Source organism: Neolamprologus multifasciatus, chromosome 18, assembly GCF_963576455.1.
Source record: "Neolamprologus multifasciatus chromosome 18, fNeoMul1.2, whole genome shotgun sequence".
NCBI classification, from domain to species: Eukaryota; Metazoa; Chordata; class Actinopteri; order Cichliformes; family Cichlidae; genus Neolamprologus; species Neolamprologus multifasciatus.
The window spans coordinates 33,926,678-33,950,030 of NC_140456.1; the positions used below are offsets into that span (position 1 = coordinate 33,926,678).

The 23,353-nt window shown below is 42.8% G+C and overlaps 1 protein-coding gene across 1 annotated transcript in view; it reads left to right on the forward strand.

Annotated features, from left to right (window-relative positions):
* The first annotated feature begins 268 nt into the window (after positions 1-268).
* fam110b (family with sequence similarity 110 member B) overlaps positions 269-23,353 on the forward strand; it is a 48,072-nt gene continuing 24,987 nt past the window's right edge. Inside the window, 1 exon segment of the mRNA XM_085141122.1 lies at positions 269-394. The gene's annotated coding sequence lies outside the window, so the exon portion shown is untranslated.

The window sequence follows — 23,353 nt, forward strand, 5'->3', positions numbered from 1 at the left end:
TTTCTGATTTTTTTATGCTTTTACATTCATTGTAGTTCATTTTAACTGTTGTTTTTACGATTGGATGCATCTTATGATTGGCTTTTATAAAATGCCAAAACGCCAACATAAACAAGTTATTAGAGGTTCACTAAAATCTGTTAGGGTATAATGAATATCTTCTTTGTCCTTTATAAACAGACAACTATATTTAGTTGTCTATTTTAAACGTTAACGAGGGTCAAAGTCGACCATAATGCTTGAAGTTGTGACCGGAAGCGGCCTTCGTGCTGCCGCGCAGCCTCACAGCGGTGCTGCTGACTGGAAACAGGATGCTGTCAGGCCGAAGAGACGCTCTGACCTAACGGAGAGAAACCGCAGCATCATCCTTTGTTTTCTGGAGCTGGATATCCAGGTAAGGACAACTAACCAGCTCAGTTGTGATGCTAACCTGTCTGCATTTCATAGCTGCGATGGCTGAAACGGCACTGACACTTCTGATGAAACGCAGGACCTGTCTTTTTTTCTTCATTAGCAGTCTTGTCGTAACTAAGGCTATTGTTCGGGATAATGCGATCCAGTCAGGCGCTGAGGACACATCATATAACGGAGCACTTATCCGTTGTTCTGACGAAGCCCTATGAGAGGTGCTGATGTGATTTCGTGTGAGGTTAGGGGTGGTGGTGCAGAGCTAGCTTCCAGCGCAGGAGCACACAGGCATTCCGAGGTGTAACATCCATGGCTGTGCTGCTGTGACGGGGGGTCGCGTTGCATTGCATTGCACTGCACCACCCCCACCAGCAGCAGCAGCAACGCGGGGACGCGCGCGCATGCAGGTGTAGTTGGTGTTGTCGCTTGTAAACAGCTCGTGACACATGGTATCACAGACAGGGACACCTCTGAAATGCTTTGGGGACGTTTGTCTTCCTCCTCCATGTCACAGTGGCTGTAGATATACCTGCAGTATATGATGCTTATGCTAGCTTTGACCATTTTGTGCTTGTTCCACCCTTTAACCATAAGAAACACTGTCCACTTCCACTCTGTCTTTAGCAGTAGGTGGTTCTTTGGCTAGCTGCAGTTACACGGGAAATTCCACCTGTTAGCTGTAATGTCGTGAAGGACAACAGTGTGGAGCAGAGTCAGTTTGAATCACCAGACCAATAAGCCGGACCAGTGTAATCAGTGTAACCCAGGGATCAAACTGACAGTAGATGGCCCTAAACTTTAAGCACTTGTTCTTAAATTCAGCCAAACAGCCAGTGTTACATCTATGTCAGTGTTTGGGAGCGTGGTGTAAATGAGCCTTTATACATTTAGTGCTTCGTGTCCACTTTAATGAAAGGAAACAGGGAGAAAAGGCTGTGGCAACAAGTCGCTGTCAATATCAGTCCAGTTCAGTTCAATTCAATTCAATTCAATTTTATTTATATAGCGCCAAATCACAACAAAAGTCGCCTCAAGGCGCTTCATAGATACAGAGAAAAACCCAACAATCATATGACCCCCTATGAGCAGCACTTTGGCGACAGTGGGAAGGAAAAACTCCCTTTTAACAGGAAGAAACCTCCAGCAGAACCAGGCTCAGGGAGGGGCGGGGCCATCTGCTGTGATTGGTTGGGGTGAGAGAAGGAAGACAGGATAAAGACATGCTGTGCAGTTCAACGGGGTAGAAAAGTGCTGTATAAGAACCAGTCCATTGAGCAGTTTTAGTGTTGAATCCAAATTTACAATGTGTGCTTCATCATCAGTAAGTATGGAGGAGGTCAGGGAAGTGATGGTTTAGGGTTGTATTTAATCCAGTAGTGTTAAAATTCATGGAATTACGAAAACTGAAAAGTACCGTCAGATTTTAGCTACCACCTGAAAACTGATTAGTTAGAGCTTCATTTCTCAGCCTGACAATGATCCCAAACACGCTGCCACTGCGGCGAAAGCATTCATGGATTTAAAAACAAAATCAAACACAAGAAACTCATTATTATTATTAGTAACACCAAGTATTAGCTTTCAAGCTTGTTAACATTGTACAAACTCTGTTATGCAGCGTATGTAGAATAGAATAATCCTTTAATTGTCCCACAAGGGGAAATTTGGTTGTAACAGCAACAGAAGAAAAACACTTATACAAACAGAAACACACAATTTTTACATCATGGGATTGATTCAGTAAATCACTGTTACATGTTTTCCTAGTGAAATATAAAGAAATGAGGCTGAAGAGGTTTGAACAGAAATGAAATCACTACTGTTACAATGTATACTCTAGTCCAGCGGTCTCCAACCTTTTTTGCGCCACGGACCGGTTTATGCCCGACAATATTTTCATGGACCGGCTTTTAAGGTGTCGCGGATAAATACAACAAAATAAAACTAGTACCAGTACCAAAAAAAAGAAGATTTATTCATAACACACGTGAAAAGACCCAGGAAAACCAAGTAAATGATCAAAACGATAACAAAATAACGCTGAAAACCGATAAAAACCCTGAAAACTATACGTTTCACACCTGAGCCTCAACTCTCGCGGCCCGGTACCAAACGACTCACGGACCGGTCCGAGGCCCGGGGGTTGGGGACCGCTGCTCTAGTACATGTGCTCAGCACGGCAGCACGGTGGTTAGCACTGTTGCCGCACAGCAAGAAGGTCCTGAGTTCAATTCCATCATCAGGCCGGGGTCTTTCTGTGTGGAGTTTGCATGTTCTCCCCGTGTTTGCGTGGGTTCCCTCTGGGTACTCCGGCTTCCTCCCACCGTCCAAAGACATGCAGCTTGTGGGTATAGGTTAATTGGATAATCCAAATTGCCACTAGGTGTGAATGTGCGAGTGAATGTGAGTGTGAATGGTTGTCTGTCTCTGTGTGTTGGCCCTGCGACAGACTGGCGACCTGTCCAGGGTGTACCCCGCCTCTCGCCCTATGACAGCTGGGATAGGCTCCAGCGCCCCCTGTGACCCTGAAAAGGAGAAGATGGACATGTGCTCAGCTTAAAAATCCCAGCCAACAGTACAACAGTGCTTTTTACATTATGGGTACGTTTACATTCATTAAGCTTGTCACATAGAGCAGCAGCTCACCGTCTGCTCTCTGGGCATCATTCCTGCATCTTATAATCATTCAGGGCAGCAAATAAGTCTTGATCACTCGCTTTGAGCACATAGAGTTTTGTGTGAAACTGTACACAGAATACAGTTTAGTATATAAGATAAAAAACAATGTCTCTGTATTTTAAGACTGAATAGTGCAGTTCACAGTGCAGTGTTTCCCAGGAGCCCCAGGTATGCTTTATGATTTAATTTCTCATCCTTCTGAGAAAACGGCACCATCAGTTTCCTTATAGGCCACATTTTTAAGCCCCGTCACTGCTGGACAGGCTCTCATCTCGCAGTCAGATGGACTCTGCTGCCATGGACTGATTCTGGCAGCAGCAGTCAGTGCTTGGAAGGTCACTCTGTCCACAAGCTGCAGGTGGGAGACTGGTTCATGCATTGCTAAGCTGTAGTTCAGTGAGGCTAAAGAAAGGTCAGCATGTTGAAGATTGAGTTTTTGTTTAAAAAAGTCATTCAGATTAGACAAAGTTTAATCTGTGAAAATCCACGGCTCTTTAATCTGCAGCACTTTTCTGCTTTTAGTAACCAAAGTGTGAAAACTGCAGGGGTCAGTGATAACCAGCATGAGTGCGCATCACAGAACTGCTCGTGTGGTTCAAAGGATCTTTACATGAAATGTGAAACACTTTATGTCTGAATGTGAAGGACACGTGTCTCACCTTTGTAAACGATGCTGTTCCTGTAAGGACTGCCAGCTCTTCAGCCGTGTACGTTATTAATACCAGAGAAAGTGTTTGCAACCTTCCTGAATTCCTGTTTCTTTGTATGTTTGTCACACTTCAATGTAGAGCAGGGCGATATGACCAAAAATATTTATCACGATATACATTTGAAAATTTGCGATAACGATATAATTGACACGAGACAAAATACTTTACAACTCCACAACTTTATTGGTGCAAAAAAAACCCCATCAATGTATTTTCTCTTAAACAAGCAGCTGTTTTTTGCATTAAAGCTACATAAAAATGTAACAGTGCAAATTCCTCGCTGACAGTTTAACTAAAAGGCATTTCCAGTGGAAACTGGCCGACATATCCTCAGCATAACCATGTATAATATCCACACAACTTAAAAGAGCTTATACACACACAATACGGTAATATTATGTTGGAGCACAGTACGTATCACTCCGCGAGGCTCCGCCTACGATAGCCGTAATGCTCCGACAATCCATCAAGCGGTGCGGCTTCGTAGCTTAGCAAAGTCGTACTAAAACATTTGACAGATTTTCGAGCGCCGTGTACATAAAATCGTTTCGAGGTCAGTAAACACAACCAGAGTTCATACATAAGGCACACGGGATTATAAGGGGCTCTGTCGACTTTCAGAAAAATCAAAGGATTGATTTTAAGTGCGCTGTATTTTCCAAACAACACGGTAATAACGACGGCCCGCTAGCATGCGCTACCAAAAATAGTGCTTTGTTGTGTATCTGACGGACAGAAGCTAAACCAGTTCCACACCACTTAAGTTGCAGCATTTTTACAAACCAGTTCAGGTTCATCTGTTTCATTCAACGATCCACTTTCGCTTTCCTCATTCTGCGTCGCCGCCATGTGCGTATGAAAACAAAGGCACTGCGCATGCGCGTTTTACCCATATTCTATTGCGATATTTCATTTTCTTGTCGTTGCCCAACATTACACCGGTATTACCGTGAACGGTATGATATGGCCCAGCTTCAATGTTTCAGAGCATCAAACAAATGTAAATGTTAGACAAAGATAATATAAGTTCCATGTTTTCGTCACTTGTGGATAAACGGCTTTTACTGTGTTTGGCTGAAGTTACACAGCTTTAGCTTCAATAACCTTTTCAGACTCAGAGACCTGAGGGTTGTTTCTCATTTGTTCCTGAACTTTCTCGGATCTCCTTATTCTTGATGGAGAACAGGTGTGGCAGTAATCAGCAGCAGCAATGGCCTTTATACATCTAGTGTTTCGTGTCCACTTTAAGAAGCCACACTTCCACTGAGTCCTGATGAGGCTTCAGTGAACATGTGGTGCAGCTGAAGTACATCTTCATGTCATCTGTTGCTGGGTATTTTAGTCAGGACCACTATAGCCAATAGAAAACGTTTTCCATCTGCACCTTCCCAACTTTCCATGTGTATGTACATAGAAAACCTTCTGCCCTTTCGTGTGAACGCAAAACCTCGAGGGAGGTCAAGCAGCAGAAAACATGGCCACAGGGAAGCCACTACCTCCTCTGTTTATCCCCAACCAGGAGGTCTGAGTCAGGAGTGAACAATGTTGAATTTGATCAGCGGTTATTGAATCAATTTCTTGCTTTCTTACAGAGTCTAGTTTTTCTTCTCAATGAGCTAAAGTCTGCGTAAAAAAGCACAAACATGTGTGAAGTGTGTTTGCGTGAAGAAGATGATATTTCCGCTTTAAAAGTAGGGCTGCACGATTTTGCATAAAATGAGAATCACGATTTTTTGGCTTAGAATTGAGATCACGATTCTCTCACGATTTTCTTTTCCAGTATAAATATTTCTTGCACTTATTAACTGCACATCAACTTCGTAACAGTTGAGACTGAACATAAAAACAATAAATAAACATAAAAACAACAAATGTCTCACGTTTTGCACAGTGTTGATGGAGCCATATCTTTGGTCAGGTGATAAGTAACAGCCTCCATAATTTCTTTGTACCTGTGGGAGTTCGACGGGTATAGGGAAGCGCTGTATAAGGTTCCCGTTATTGATGTTTGGGTGGTTGACCGGGACGGATTTTCTCCCGTCACTTTCTCGTCGTCCCTGACGTGCTCTCCGTTGTTTTTTCCTGCTAATTTTAGCAGCCAGCTTCTGTATCACGTGGTATAAGGCTCCGCCTTTGTCATTTGTTGAGCAGGAAGAGTGAGCGCTTGTTTTCATGCAGATTACGTCCCGGATCAAAATGCGGTACAATCGTTGTCTCTCTCTCTCTCTCTTTTTTTAATCGTTGTCATTTGGAAATGAGATCGCACATAAGTATGAATCGAGATCACGATTTTCTAACGATTAATCGTGCAGCCCTGTTTAAAGTCAACATCAACATGACTGAAGCTGTTTTTTACAGTGCTGTCATTAACAGTACTGCACCAGTATTAAGTTAGTTTTCTCACTGTGTGGTCAGCATTAACAAGTGGTGTAACTTCCACTCTTCATTCAGATCAATGCTACATTGAGCCAGCATCAAAGAAGCAAGAAGAAAGATGGAAGAGCCCTTTATAAAACCCGACCTTTGCTTTGGTAACGCTGCAGAGCTCTCACCTTGCTCTCCCTCTTCATCTTGTGCAAACTTAAGTGATGCAATAACCTTTTACATTTGTCTGGGCAGTCAGTTGCACAGTCTTTGCTTTGTTGTACAAACAAGCCTCGAGTTCCAGCTTCGACTGAGATATAGATTGAGGAAGTTTTACCTGAGAGCCACAGGTATCCTTGCTCATAGTGCACAGCTTCTGTCTGTAGCCTTTATGAATTCTGCTGTGAATGATTTAGTCAGGCTGTTTCTCTGCTCTGGCTGGAGCTTTAGATTGCAGTTACCAGGAACAGCTGACAGGGATCTAATCAAATGCATGAGATGATGGGTTCCCAGGTGTCTGTGATAAAACAAGTGAAGTTACAGCAGTTATTGAAAAGTGTTTTCTGCTGCTTCTTCTTCTTCTTCTTCTTTAGAGTCAGTTCAGACAATCAGGCTAAACCTACTGCAGCAATGAGTTGACCCCTTTAGAAGGAGCACATTCAAATGATGGAGGTAAATGAAGCAAACTGCAGCGACCGCAGTGAAGGCGGGGCTTACTCAGGATGTGACACTGCCCAACACTGGAGCGTGCATTGCTGTGCTGAGGGACATTTCCAATAAAGTTTACTGTACAACTGCTATCAGTGGTGACATACAGAGAGCTGTGCAGAGTAACTGTGAAACAGCGCCAGTGTCCGGCAGTCTCGCCTCTGTCAGTGCGCCCCAGGGTGGCTGTGGCTACAATGTAGCTGCCATCACCAGTGTGTGAATGTGTGTGTGAATGTGTGGATGATTGGATGTGTAAAGCGCTTTGGGGTCCTTAGGGACTAGTTTTTACCATTTCCAGTGACTCTCAGATTAAATAATAAAAGCAGAGTGTGCTACTTTGAGCCTCTCCTCTGTTAGCTCGGCGTCTGTCTGCATTGTGTGTGTTCTCAGTTTGAACTGAACATTATTAAGGTGTCTGACAGTGAATGAAGAGCTAATCATGGTCTCTGGAGAAGTTCAGCGCAGTTGTTAGTAGGACTGGGCGATATGACCCAAAATTCATATCTCGATATTCTTTAGCTGGATGGCGATACACGATATATATCTCTATATTTTTTTAAAGCCGTAAAGTAAGAACAAAAAGAGAGTTCTTAGTCAAAGCTGTGTCCCAGATCTCACACAGGCACTTTTATTATCATACAGCGCAGACGTAGAAGAAAAAATTACTCCGAAATAAATTATCAGCATTTATTAAATAATAATGCTCCATAAATAAAATAAAACCATGTTGTTTTTGTGCATAACCAAAAGCTCACAATTGTGCAGTCAAAATGTAAACTAACAGATTCCCAAGTTCTCTTTGTAACCACGTCTCTGAACAGGTGCAATTTGTGTCAATAATTCATTAAATGTGTCAAAAATATTTATTTAATTAATTATTTCCCATTTTTATTTAATTATTGCCACATTTAATTAGTTATTTAATGGTGTATTTAATTAATTCATTATGGCAGTCCTGGCGTTCCATAGTAAAGCAGCAACACTGATCCTTTTATTAAAGATGAAAGAATTTAGAGTTTTTAACTCTCAGTAAACCCACAGTGTTCGTTTCACTTTGGACCCAGAATCTGTGAGTCTGACGTCATTGACTTACAGACCGGATAACGTAAAGAAGACATTTAAGCATCTGCACATTTATTTTCTAGAAATGAAAGCAAGACGAACATAGCAGTGTAAAGGCAGTGTCCAATGAAACTGAAGTTTATATTCAGCATTTGTAGAGAGGGAAAATACGGCTTTTTTACATGTTTTTATGCCACCAGCTTTTTAGCAGGACAAGCACAGAGATGAGTCCACTGTCAGAGGCCATAAGAAGATCATTTGTAACCTTCAATAAAGCTGTTTCTGTGCTGTGATGAACTCTGAAACCTGACTGAAACTCTTCAAATAAACCATTCCTCTGCAGATGATCTGTTAGCTGTTTGACAACTACTCTTTCAAGGATGTTTGATATGAAAGGAAGGTTGGAGATTGGCCTATAATTAGCTAAGACTGCTGGGTCGTTTTGAGTAAAGGTTTAACTACAGCCAGCTTGAAGGCCTGTGGTACATAGCCGATTAGTTTTTAAAACACCTGATGGCTTAGCACTTAGCGTCACAGTGAGACGTTTATATATGTCTGATAATTCAGATAAACTCTTGATTTATTATAATGGTAAATGGGGTTATCGTGATATTAGAATTTAAAACTTAATATGATACCCAGGAAAATACAAAATGCAAGGTTTTTATATAAAGAGTGAGTTAGTATGTCTAATTAATAATTAATATGTCTTATGTCTCTTTATGTAGCACGTGAAAGAATGGGGAAAACGCACACACACGCTTTCATATCTTAGTGAGGACATCGCATTGACATAATGCTTTTCCAGGCTGCTTACCCTACCCCTAACCATCAAAAATGAATGCCTAATCCTAACCCTCAGCCTAAACCTAACCATAACCTAACTGTAACCCTGACACTAAAACCACATTTTGAGCCTCAAAAATGCTTCAAACTCGTGGGGACGGCATTTTGTCCCCATTAGTGACTGTTGGTCCCGACAAGTATAGTAGCATGTCAATTTTCTGTCCTCACAAAGATGTCTAAATATGTACACACACACAGGACCCAGTCTCCGTAAGTATTTTATTACTTTTTTATGACAAACAAATGACAAAGTAACATAATCAGTTGCTTGTCCATTCGCGCTGTGGAGTCTTAACTGTTGATCTGATCTGCAGCCTCTGTCAACTTAACAAAGTGGTTGATTAATGACTTTATGCCTGCTGCAGGTTTAGATGAAGTATGTCAGGTCATTGTAGTCTAAGGAGCTTGGAAAGAAAAGCGTCTGGACTTCTTTAAGTTGCTTGAAGATGTTTCACCTCTCATCCGAGAAGTTTCTTCAGTTCTAAGGTCAAATGTTGGAGAGTCCCAGATTTAAGCCGTGTAGGAGCAACTCACTGAGAGGGACAATGGACCCCCTAATGATCCTCTACCTAATCACATGAGCCAAGGTGTGAAAATGGGTGTAGGTCACAATGGGTTAACGCCCACTCACATCCTGGGCCTCAGAAAATCACATGGTGGGGTGGGGCTAGGCTTCACAATGACCTTGGCTGATTGTGCCCTACACCCATATTTGGTAGTAAGGGCGTTGTCGTTGTGCTGTTGTCCACCTCAGTGTGTAAACAAAACAAAAAACAACAATTGGGAATAATACTTTCTGAAGGGATTTGGATAACAGAATTTAAAAAAACAAAAAAAAAAACGCTTCATTGTAGACTTTCATTTCTTTCTTTTTATGATTTTCTTTTATCGTTTATGTTGTTTTTTTATATCTTTATTTTGATGGTTTCACCTTGTCCTTTAGTCACAGTGTAATAACATTAGAGACAGCGTTTTACTTTGCAGTTATTTTTGTGTGTATCCATGGAAATAAATCCTCCATGAGCCATCTGTCACATGGTCTCCATGTTGCAGAGACTATGTATGTGCATGAGGCGCACTACCTGTCAAATGTGTGAGCTGATTTTACCTAGGAAGTAGGATCCACACACACATCCACACATCTCTTTGTCTCACACACACACTTGCAGGTGAAGAATACATTAACTCAGCTTCCTTCTTGTACTTGCTGGACTCTTTCAGGTAATTTAAGATTAGAATCTGATGGGTCACATCAGGGCGTCTGGGTGAAAATGAATGCAGGGATGTGTGGGCATCAGGCAGATGAAGTGGGGGAGGGGCTTTTACATGTCTACTCCAATCAGATTAGAGATGTTAAATCTTTCTGCTTTGCCATCCTTGGAAAACATGGCAAGCATTGTTATCAGTCTGTGCTTCAGTTCAGACTGCAATTCATGAATGGATGCTGCAAGTATTCCCTGGTTCAGGGCAACAACAAGTACCACTCCTGGGATGGGAATGGAGATCTGGTTCTCTACAAGAACGAGTAGTTCAATTTAAGGTTGGGCGACTCGACGAATATATTGAAGATTGTTTTTACAAGAGTGATTTATTTATTTGCCAATGAGTAAGTTTGCTAATAATGCTGGTTGAAGCTAAGAGAAGCAGTCAACCGTAAAAATAATAGCGCTGTTTTAACAGCATCCTCTTCCAGCTGCGAACAAATGCGGCAATTCATTTACTCAGGGGTGGGGCGATCGTGGCTCAAGAGTTGGGAGGTCGCCTTGTTTTATAACAGAAAGAAAGAAAGGCAGTTCAGAAAACATATTATTACAAAAAAACCCAAAACACAATGGTGGGGAGGGAAACAAAGAAGAAATGGCTTCTTATTTCCACTATAACTGTGTTTACAGGCCGTTCCAGTGTTTGTGTGTTTTACACACTCGACCAAACAAATACAAAATTAAACACAAAGTTAAGTTAAGTCTTTTGTGCGATTTGGTGCATCTCAAATAAATAAATGAGTAATCCAAAAAGTAGCTATGTTAATACTGAAACAAGCAAGATAAGAAGGTAAAATACTCCCTCCAAACAAAACGTACAAATTTGAAATGCAAATCAGTCCGTACATGATTACATTGCTCTGCCCATCAAAAAGTCTGCATGAATATATCGCCTATCACCGGTTATTGGACTGTCAGTTGGAAAATTTTTACATATCGCCCAAGAACCCAAAGTGAAAGCTGAATGAATGTTAACCCCAACCCAGTAACCAGACCCCGAAACTGGGTCGACATATACATGTATATATGTGCGTGTGTGCGTATACCAGCCAAGTGTACTCTCAGTGGCAGAGGAACAATATGAAATCGGCACCACCAAGGCAGGAGATGGAGCAATATTGGAAGAGCATATGGGAGAAGGACACAACTCATAGTGGCAATGCTCAGTGGCTAGTGGATCTAAGAGCAGACCACAGCAACCTCCCTGAACAGGGTCCAGTAACCATGCTGGTTGACGAGAGACACCCGGAATGGCTAACCGAAGGCCGGATGGTCCTGATCCTCTAGGACCCCCCAGAAGGGACCGGTCCCCTCCAACTACCGACCAATAACCTGCCTCAGCACCACGTGGAAGCTCCTGTCAGGCATCATAGCTGCTAAGATGAACAGGCACATGGGTCAATACATGAGCGGGGCACAGAAAGGGATGGGCAAGAATACCAGAGGCGCAAAACACCAGCTACTGATAGACCAAGCAGTCAGCCGAGACTGCAAGACTAGGCTGACCAGCCTGTGCACTGCCTGGATTGATTGCAAGAAGGCCTATGACTCAATGCCCCACAGCTGGATCCTGGAATGCCTAGACCTATACAAGATCAACGGGACCCTAAGAGCCTTCATCAGGAACTCAATGGGGATGTGGCGTACAACATTAGAGGCCAACTTCAAGCGCATAGCACCAGTCATTATCACGTGCAGGATCTACCAAGGAGATGCTCTGTCCCCACTGCTGTTCTGCATAGGCCTGAACCCCCTCAGTGAGATCATTAACAAGACTGGCTACGGATACCGACTACAGAATGGAGCAGTTGTCAGCCACCTCCTGTACATGGATGACATCAAGCTGTATGCCAAGAGTGAACGAGACAGCGATTCACTGATCCACACTACCAGGCTATACAGCAATGACATTGGAATGTCGTTCGGGCTGGAAAAGTGTAGTTGGATGGTAACAAAGAGATGGAAGGTAGTCAGAACTGAGGGGATTGAACTACCAGAAGGCAACATTGCAGACATAGAGGACAGTTACAAGTACCTGGGGATCCCGCAGGTGAATGGGAACCATGAAGAGGCCGCTAGGAAAGCTGCAACCACCATGTACCTGCAGAAGGTCAGGCAAGTCCTGAGGAGTCAGCTGAACGGTAAGAACAAGATCCGGGCTATCAACACCTACGCCCTGCCCGTAATCAGGTACCCAGCTGGCATAAGCTGGTCAAAGGAGGAGATAGAAGCTACTGACATAAAGACAAGAAAAGCTCCTTACCATGCATGGAGGGTTTCACCCCAAGTCCAGCACCCTGAGGCGGTACGCTAAGTGGAAGGAAGGGGGCCGGGGACTGGTGAGTGTCAGCACCACAGTCCAGGATGAGAAAACAAACATCTACGAATACATCAGTAAGATGGCCCCAACCAACCGCGTGCTCAGTGAATACCTCAGGCAGCAGAAACCCAAGAATGAGGAGGAAGAGGAGGCACCATCATGGAAGGACAGGCCCCTGCACGGTACCACCAGCAGATAGAGGAGGTGGCTGACATCCAGAAATCCTACCAGTTGCTGCACAAAGCTGGACTGAAAGATAGCACAGAGGCACTAATCATGGCAGCACAGGAACAAGCTCTGAGTACAAGATCCATAGAGGCTGTGGTCTATCACACCAGGCAAGACCCCAGGTGCAGGCTGTGTAAAGACGCCCCAGAGACAATCCAGCACATAACAGCAGGGTGCAAGATGCTAGCAGGCAAGGCATACATGGAACGCCATAACCAAGTGGCCGGCATAGTGTACAGGAACATCTGTGCTGAATATGGCCTTGAAGTCCTGAGGTCAAAATGGGAGACGCCCCCAAGGGTGGTGGAGAATGACCGAGCTAAGATCCTGTGGGACTTCCAGATACAGACGGACAAAATGGTGGTGGTGAACAAACAGAAGAAGACGGCCGTAGTGATCGATGTAGCGGTTCCCAATGGCAGCAACATCAGGAAGAAGGAACACGAGAAGTTCAAGAAATACAGGGCTCAGAGAAGAACTCGAAAAAATGTGGACAGCGATGTAACAGCGATCCCAGTTGTAATCGGAACACAAGGTGCGGTGACTCCCAAACTAGTCGAGTGGCTCCAGCAGATTCCAGGAACAACAATCGGAGATCTCTGTCCAGAAGAGCGCAGTCCTGGGAACAGCTAAGATTTTGCGCAGGACCCTCAAGCTCCCAGGCCTCTGGTAGAGGACCCGAGCTGGGAGTAGACCGCCCGCATGGGCAAGTGGGGAATTTTTAATTTTTTTTAATATTCTCATTCAGCAGTCAGTGTACAAGTTATTGAACCTTGCATTGGCCTCTATGCTTATATAGTGACCATTGCAGGGAGAATTCCTCGGCATAGTGGAGGTGGAGCATCCCCACACCGACTCCTGAAATCTGACATGCATGTGTTCATCACGGTGTGTTAGTGCCATTCATTTGGTGAGTTAATAACATTACATAACAGCATTTTTCAGCAGTGTCTGCAGTACTGTGAGGGAACTGCGGCTGGAGAGTTCATCTGTGTTTTCAGTTAGAGGCCTGTCACAGTATCTGTATAGGACCCACAGCATCTTGGCACGAGATTTGAAATGTACTGTTTACCCTTTATCTACCTCATGCCTTTATCTAATAAACGTAAACTAGTGCTAACACTCTGGTGAATATTGTGAGGATTGTTTTGTTCCAGCTGATGTCTAAATTGCAGAGGAAGATATGCAGATTATTACTATGTATCTTTTTTAGAGGAATCTTGTTTGCTTGTCTTGTGTTTAGTTTGCAGTATGGCTGCTTTTTTACTCGTAAAAATGGTGATGCTGATTATGGCTAACTTAATTGGTAAGTGGACTGGTACTTATTGCAGATAAAGGGATTTTTTTTGTGTCCAAATTACAGTCCCTCTGTGTCCGTTTCAATGTATATGTGTAGCAGCTGGATTGAGGCCATCAAAACCACAAGTTTTTCACAAGGCTGTCAGTTTATTTGTGGCACAAACCCTGCCTGGATTAACATGTGCTGCTTTGATTTGGCTCTTAGCACTCTAATGTCTCTGATCCCAGTCAGTCTGCATGTACAGAATAGAATAGAAATAGAAATATCCTTTATCTGGTCGTTAAGTCTGACGTCACTAGCCGTGTCTGGGCCTAAACTCCGCTGCAGGTCCATATATCAAACGATCACTATGGCATTACTGAGAGTTGAAAAACTGTCTAAAGTCTTTCATCTTTAATAAAATGATCAGCGTTCTGCTCTACCAGGTGTAACAATTGAGTTTAACATCCAGGCATCCATGAAAACGGAATTTATGACATTTAACGGAGAAGTTAGCAGGAAGTTAGCTCGCTAGCTTCTATCTAAATACAATATAGCATGTCCTGACTGCGGGGTTTTGGAAACAAACTAAAGCGTACAGCTCTGTTATCACTTCCAACATAAATGAAGACAAAAAACTAAACAGCAGTGACGTTTGTAGGGTTACTGAAGTTTGGCTAGCTGGTATATAATGATGTGCTACGTGACCGCTTGCGACACAGCTATGTTAGCATAGCATAAACAAGCTAACTTTTTTTCCACTTGATAAAACATTAACGTTAACGATAAAAGAACAACTGAGATAATCCATCCACAATACGAGGTTAGTCATTCATATACTGCTGCATGGGCTGGGCTGTAGTTACATCGTAAGGTTTTAAAAACTGAGCTTAAATAAATGATTAGCGGTAATAAAGCCGAGGGAGGTCAACAGTGATCACTGACTGTTTTAGGAGCTTTTTGAGATTAAATAGAAGAAAATACAAAACATTAAACATGTTAACAACACAAAAGCATATTAAACACAGACTACTTTAGGCCCGGAAGTAGGATTCGTCACGTCATCACTTAACGACCGGATAGTCCCTCACTGGGGAAATTCAAGTGTTCCAGTAGAAGAGTGACCAGCATGGAGCAAAAATAAGGAATAACAGACTGTATGGTCTCTTAAGTGAAATTTAAAACATAAGAAAAAAAAAACTTTACTGTTATTAAAAATAGCACACTTGGATTCAAAGAAATGTGCAACGGAGTAGGGTAATTGTTTTTAAAAATAATGTACAAAATGTGCTGTATATTTGTGCTTAAAAAACCCAGACTTTTTACAGACAATGTAAAAACTGTGTAAGTAACAGCAGGGATGTAAACAACGTATTGTGTGAGCAGTGATGGCTATAAAGTCTAACAGCTGCTGGGAGAAAGGACCTGCAGCAACGTTCCCGTGCACACCTACGATGCAGCAGTCTGTTACTAAGTAGCTCTCCAGTTCTGCAGCAGCTTCATGCATCGGGTGGAGACATTGTCCAAGAGTGATGTTATTTTTGCCACCTGCACTCAGGTGAGGGGGCATCCTAGGACAGAGCTGGCCTTCTTGATTAGCTTATCCAGCCACTTCCTCTCAGCTGTAGATATGCTGCTGTTCCAACACACAACACCACAGAAGACGGCTGACGCTACCACAGAGTCAGAAAAGGTCTTCAGCAGCGCCCCTTGCACTCCAAAAGATCTCAGTCTCCTCAGTAGGTAGAGTCTGACCCTTTCTGTAAAGTGTGCATATATGTTTGGAAGTGTGGCAAAACGCGTTCTTGTGAACATTGTGGTGACACAATAGTGACATAACCTGCAAGATACAGTGATAAAACTTTACAGGTGTGTAGAACAAGTTTAAAGGAAGTGCTACAAAATGAGATTAGGGGATTAGAAACTTATGTTGAACATAACCTGCTCCCATAAAGTTATATTCAGACATTTGATTTAATATCGACTGAACGTGCCATCTTTTCAATTGATTCTTTTGTTTCACGTCCAGTATACACTCACCAGCCTGTTTAACTGCTAACACAAATATCTAATCAGCCAATCACATGGCAGCAATGTAAATTTGTAGACATGTAGACTGTGTCCCAAAACGTTGGCTGCATCCTTTGGAGGACCCGGCCTTTGCGGTCTACGTGGGCCGGGTCCTTCAAAGACCGAGAAGGCCCGAAGTGCGAGGCTGTGAAATGGGACGGTCTAGCCTTCAGATTTGCGTCATCGCTGTGTCGGTTTAATAAACTCGGCCGTCTGCTCCTTGCTATCTAAAATATAACAGGACACTGGAGTAAATTCTCGAAGGTCTCACACTTCTGTTTAATCAGTTTTCTGTTTAACGTTTATTCAGCTGTGTGAAAATCCCGGAGGAACCCACCGGATGGATTAATAAAGTTTTATTTAATCTAATCTCATCTAATAACTTTGATCTCAGCCAAACCGATTTACTCCGGAACAAATAAAACACCAAAAAAAGGCAAACAATTACATTTTTAAGTTATCCGAGTGACTTATACATCATGTTTAACCTGAGTAGCGAAAGAGCGGGGTCTGAAAACGATGAAGCCGGGAGTCCGCTGCTCTCGCCGGCTGGAGCGACCATTGAACCCCCCCGGCTTGCTATCGAGCTGGTGGGTAACAGCCGTCTCCGAAAACGTCGGCACACTTTTGCAAATATGCGATATCTTGATAAACCGAGCAGATATTTGATGTTTACACAGCTACTTTCTCGCCTTAAAATATGTTAAACGTTTATTTTGTGGCCCAGAAAGAATAATAAGAGTAATTTTAAAACTTCGTAACGGCCGCCATTGTTGGCAGCTGAAATTTGGCTGGGCCGCGCTATGAATTCTGGGATATGGTGGGCCACGAAGGACACACCCGACCCATCCTTCAAATTCGGGGAAATGAAGGACGCATTTGAAGGAGTCGACGAATTGGGACAGCCTTCGTCGCCTGGCTGTGACATAATCGGCCTTCAAATGCGGCCTCAGGAGGATGCAGCCGACGTTTTGGGACACAGCTATGGTCAAACATGGTCATGATGCTGAAGTTCAAACTGAGCATCAAATGGCAACAGATACCCTCTTCTCATAGATGGCCTGTCCATGGCCCCCTATAGTCTGCCAGCGGAGAACCGTGCTGAGCTCTGAACTCTTGCATCAGGACCAACTCAGGGTTCAGTGTCTTGCCCAAGAAAACTTTAGCATGCAGACTGGAACAGCCAGAGATTGAACCAGCAACCTTCTGAATAATAGATGACCTGCTATAGTCTGTACTCTTCAGTCTCCTCCTAGAAATATCCTGAAAGAAAGAACAAAGAAGAAGGAATCTTTTTATAGCAGTTTCCAAGTTGTTTACTGAGCCTCTTAATCTCTGAACAGTGATTTCAGTTGACATGAGTCCAATAAGTTGAGGTGGTGAAGAAAAAGCTGTTCTGTAGAAGTGCTGTGATTAACGCAGTAGGGTAAGTCTGCTTGTAAGATGTGATCTGTGTCTTTGGTAAACCCATTAGCTCCAGCACACAGCTTATCTTGTCTCCCTTATCTGACCCAGGGCTTCTTCAGCCTTCTATCGCCACTCTTTTTGCTTACTTTCTGCAGGTTTCTTCATGAACCTTGTTAAATTTCAAAGAGATGATGCCAGTTTTTGCCTAACTCAGGCAACAATGTGTACAGTAATTGTGTGCTTCATAATTCGCCAAGTCATCAAATGTGTGAAAACTGTGGAATTTTGCAGACTTATGGGAAGTCTGCTAAATTAAATGTTGCAGAATATTAGTCTTACTATACAGTTAGTTCCACAATTTGTTGGTCAGCAACACAGTTTCTGTCCACCACCACAGTGGATTTTAAAGTGCAGACTTACAGCTTTAATTTGAGATGTTCAACAAAAGATTTGGCTTAACTGTTTATAAATTGCAGCCATTTTTTTCACGGTCCCCCATATTTGGAGCCTCAATGGGACTTGGACAGTTGAGTGGCAAGCATGTCCTGTCCCCTTTGTTATTATCTGAAGTTGAAGAGATATTGGTGCAAATAAGCAAAGCACTCATTGGGCTGAAACAAAAACTGTGTGAGAGCGAGAGAGCAAGAAATCTGTTAGATTTTACAAAAGAATGGATGAACTGTTCAGTTCAGCTACAACACAAGGCCTGAAAGAGCACTGCAGAAAACTGACGTGTACAATCACAGATTCATTTCCTTGGTTAAGACAACCAACTTCACTATATCTAACCATGATAAGAGGCCTCTCGAGAAGGCAGGAATGAATGGAAGTACTACGGAGCCCCGCAGGGGACATGGGAGAAAAAAAAATTAAGACGGACTTTTGCGAGATCTTGCAAAACCAACTTGGGATCTCGTAAAACTTTTGCGAGATCTTGCAAAACAAACTCGGGATCTCTCAAAACTTTTATGAGATCTCGCAAAAGTTTTAGCTGCATTCTTCGGAGGCCGCCAGCTCGAAGCCGACCGGGAGGTTGAGGCACGATGTGCCGGGAAAGCGTTGTTCCTCCCGGCTGTAGTAGGTCTTGACCTCCCGTTAGCTTCGAGCTAGTGGGTGTCAGATCTCCGAAAACGTCGGAGCACTTTTGCAAATATGTGATGTCTTGTAAACCGAGCAGGTATCTGACGTTTACACAACTACATTCACGCCTCAAAATATCTTAAAAGTGTATTTTGTGACCCAGAAAGAGGAATATTACAACTAAGTAGCTGCCGCCATTGTTGGAATTCAATTTTTGCGAGATCTCGCAAAACTTTTGCGAGATCCCGAGTTTGTTTTGCGAGTTTGTTTTGCGAGATCTCGCAAAAGTTTTGCAAGATCCCGAGTTTGTTTTGCAAGATCCTGAGTTCTCGCAAAAGTTTTGCAAGATCCCGAGTTTGTTTTGCAAGATCCTGAGTTCTCGCAAAAGTTTTGCAAGATCCCGAGTTGGTTTTGCGAGATCCCGAGTTTGTTTTGCGAGTTGGTTTTGCGAGATCTCGCAAAAGTTTTCAAGATCCCGAGTTGGTTTTGCGAGATCTCGCAAAAGTTTTGCGAGATCTCGCAAAAGTCCGTCTTAATTTTTTTTCTCCCATGTCCCCTGCGGGGCTCCGTAACATACAAAGTTGAGGTGAAACAAGCTGAAAACGTCTGGTGTGTAGACTTCAAAGGAATCATGTAAAACCTTCACAGTTCTGAGAGGTGAAAAAAAGTCTTTGGACAAATGAATCCAAGATGAACTTGTACTAATGATGGAAAGACGAAAGCACGGAGAAGGAGAGGAACGGTCCATGATCCAAATATCTGTCAAACATAGTGGAGGTAATGTTGTGTCAGGGGCTGCCAGTGGAACTCAGCATAGTGTTGATTCATGATGTGAATGCTGATAGAAGCAGAAGCATGACTTGTGATTTGTACAGGGTTTTACTCTTTGCTCAGGTTCAGACTGATGCTTTCCAGGGCTTCTCAGAACAGATGGATACTGACCCAAAATATGCTACAAAAGCAACCCAACAGAGCAGCTCCAGCTACTGAGGACAAAACTGAAGACAAGGACCCACAAATGGGCAGCAACTGAAGACGGCTGCAGTAAAAGTGTAACAGAACATCGCAAGGAAAGCAGCATTTGGTGATGTCCATGGGTTCAAGACTTCAGGCAGCCAATTTTCACCTAAGTATGGAAAACAAGCCTTATATTTGAAATGGTCCTAGTTTGTCCACATAGTTGTCAGCCTCTAACAAGTGGAGAAAATCACTGAAAGACCTAAAAGATGAACCAAACATTTTTGTAAAACCCCTTGAATTAGGCTACTCATATTGTTTATTTGATTTCCACTGTGGTGGCGTTCAGAGGCAAAACTACAAAAGCTGGATTTGTGCCGCCTGACCTTAACCCTTCCAGTGCCCCTAGTTTGGGCCCTTGTTGTGGGAATGAGTATCTAAATAGTCTGAAGTTTTAGTTTGACATTTAAACATTTCCAGAAGAAATAAATTATTCTGATTTGTTTTTCGTGTAGTGTAGCTTATATATTCTCCTTCCAGCCTCCCTCTCTGTTATTAAAAGACGATGTTGCTGCACGTTGCCTCGACAGAGATCTTAGTTATATGAAAATGTAAGAATGCTAACGCACACATACTCACGCTCTGCTTGGAAGAGCTGTAATAGGATTCGAGAGAACTGGAAGTGCAACTGGAACAGAGAAACAGGGAGGTGACAGAGTGGGTCATCCACAGTGGAGCATATAGTGAGACATGGGTACATGCACACACACAATACAACCTCAGTTCCAGCAAAGTTGGGTTTCTGGTTAATGTAAACAAAAACAGAATCCAATGATTTGCAAATCTCATAAATCTTTATTTTATTTTATCCAATCTTCACTGAGAAAATATATAAACAGGATGTTTGGAATTTGGCAGCAACACGTGCCAAAAAAGTTGGGATGGGGCAGCAAAATGTTATTTCGTATTAGTAGAGCTTCTCCAAAACTGTGGAACAATTTCAGTGGAATGCAAATAGTGTGAATATCTCGTCCTCCAAAGTCACGTTCAGAAGATTCAGAGAATCTGGAGAAATCTCTGTGCATGAGGGGCAAGGCTGAAAATCAACATTAGAGCCCAAATTCAAGACCTCAGGCAGTATTGCATTAAACACAGATATGATTCTGGGATTAAATCAGTACATGGGCTCAGGAACAGACAGAAATCACAGTGCCATCATCTCTGGACCAAAATGGATCGAAACATGGACACTACGTCCTCTAGACTAGGGCTGCTCGATTATGGCAAAAATGATAATCACGATTATTTTCACTGAAATTGAGATCTCAATTATTTGACGATATTTATTTAACAATAACAATGTTGAATAATGACTTTAAAGATTGTCAAAAATAATATAAAATAGTGCAAATACTGATAACAGTGCAAATGTTTGCAATATAAGAAATAAATGAAAAATGTAAACATCTATGTTTAGTGAACTTTGCAGTGTTGCTCTGTGGTGCAGCTACGACACTGTAGCAAAGTTTACACACTGTGTCTACTTGATCCACGTCTGACTCATGAACCCATAATGTTTCCACACCACTGAAGTTTTTTTTACCTCTCTTCAACCAACAGCAGTCACTCTCCTCTCCAAATAACTTCTGCTGAGCTTTCCGAGCTTCCCTCGGGTCCTCTTAATCAGCGGTCCCCAACCCTCGGGCCTCGGACCGGTACCGGTCTGTGCGTCGTTTGGTTCCGGGCCGCGAGAGTTGAGGCTCAGGTGTGAAATGTACAGTTTTCAGGGTTTTTATCGGTTTTCAGCGTTATTTTGTTATCGTTTTTATCGTTTACTCGGTTTTCCTGGGTCTTTTCACGTGTGTTATGAATAAATCTTCTTTTTTTCGGTACCGGTACTAGTTTTATTTTGTTGTATTTATCCGCAACACCTTAAAGGCCGGTCCATGAAAATATTGTTGGGCATAAACCGGTCCGTGGCGCAAAAAAGGTTGGAGACCGCTGCTCTTAATTGTTGTGACACGTGTTCAAAATGCAGAGAGGTGCGCTCGATTTGCCACACGGAGCAGCGCGAGAGTAAAGCACGAGGGAGGGGCTAATAATCGGTTCAGTCGTTTTTAATGATCGTTGAAAACCCAGATCGTAATCGTGATTAAAATTCGATTAATTGAGCAGCCCTACTCTAGACTAAAGAGGAGAAGGAGCATCCAGCGTGCCATCAGCACTCACTTCAAGAACTCCTGTATCTTTGGTGGTGGGGGTGCGTTAGTGCCTCTGGAGTTGGCAGTTTTAGAGCAGCACATACTCCCACCCAGATAGATGTGTTTCAAAAGCACCTTGCTGAGCTGGCCTGTCTGCAGTGCAGACCTTTAACCACATGAGAACATTTGGAGCATCGTAAAGTGAAAAATATGACAAAGACACGGGACTGCTGAGCAGCTAGAATCCTCTATCAGACACTGATGGGACATCATTCGTGTCCCAGAAGTCCAGCAGCTGCTCGGTTCCCACGGGTTTGTGGAGTGATGTTAAAGAAGAGGAGATGCTACAGAGTGGGAAGCATGACCCAACTTTCTGAGATGTGCTGCTGCCATCAAATTCAAACATTACATATTTTTCTTCTTCTTATTTGTTTTCTCAGTTTAAACGTTTGATATGTTTCCTATGTTGAATAGATTGAAAGATTTGTAAATCATTGCATTCAGTTTTATTCAGATTTACAGCATTCAAACCTTTTTGGAATTGGAGTTGGCTTACCTCTGTTTTCTCTCCTTTCTGTTGTGTGTCCTGGTCCACCTTTCCCCATCAGCTCACATCACTGTGTGCGTTGCTAATTTGAGCCTCTTCCTTTTCCTCCCACACACTCAGCAGGCACTGAGGTGGACAGGCTGCCACAGAGCAGGAGCCCACAGCATTCTTCTTCACATGTCACAGACCCCGATCCTCTTTCTAATTCTACCAATGTTCTCAACATACAGTTAAATCTTCAGGAGCGTTTCCACCAGATGACCTCTGTGTGGGCTCTAAGGCCCCCCTACTGTAAAAGAGGGAGCTGCTAAATATAAGGCTGGGGGTGGGGGTGGGCAAGCAGCTGAGATTAAATTCAAAACACAACTTGGATTTGAGAATTTTAACAGATTTGTTGCTAGTTTGCTAACTAATTTTACAGTACTCTGTTTTCCTTTTGGTGAGCTTCAGTAACATAGATGAAAAACAATCTTTGGAGAAAACAGACTGTGGTAGGGCTGGGCGATATGGGCTAAAATTCATATCGCGATATAATTTGAAGCATGTGCGGTAACGATATATATCACGATATATTCTTTTCTTCTGTATAACGTATTCACCACACTTAAAATCCTTTAATTTTCTCAAAAATCGAGAGTGTGCCTAATGTATGAATTCTGGTTGTGCTTACTGACCTCGAACCGATTTTGGCAGAAATCTGTTAAAAATGTTTTAGTACAACTTTGGTAAGCCGCACTGCTTGATGGATTGTCAGAGCATTACGGCTGCCGTAGTGAGGAGCTTCACGGAGTAATCTGGGTCCTAAACTCCGTCTCCTTCAGGTCCCAAAGTCAAATAAATACTGAGAGTTAAAAACGGTCTAAATTCTTTCATCTTTAATTAAATCAACAGCTTTGCTGCTTTAGCAGGTGTAACAATTAAGTTTAACATCCATGAAAACAGAATTTATTAAATTTAACGGAGTTAGAAGTTAACAGGAAGTTAGCTCGCTAGCTTCCACCTAAACATGTTGTGCTACGTGATTGCTAGCGACACAGCTATGTTAGCATAACATTAGCACAGTGAAGCTGGAGGATGAACGCTAACTTTTTTCCACTCGATAAAAGTTAACGTGAGGGATTCTGGTGGTCAGGGACAAATGTAATCACATAGCAGGATGTTATACACGGGCCAAACTTCAGTCAGGAGAACAACTGAGATTATTCATCCACAATACGAGGTTAGT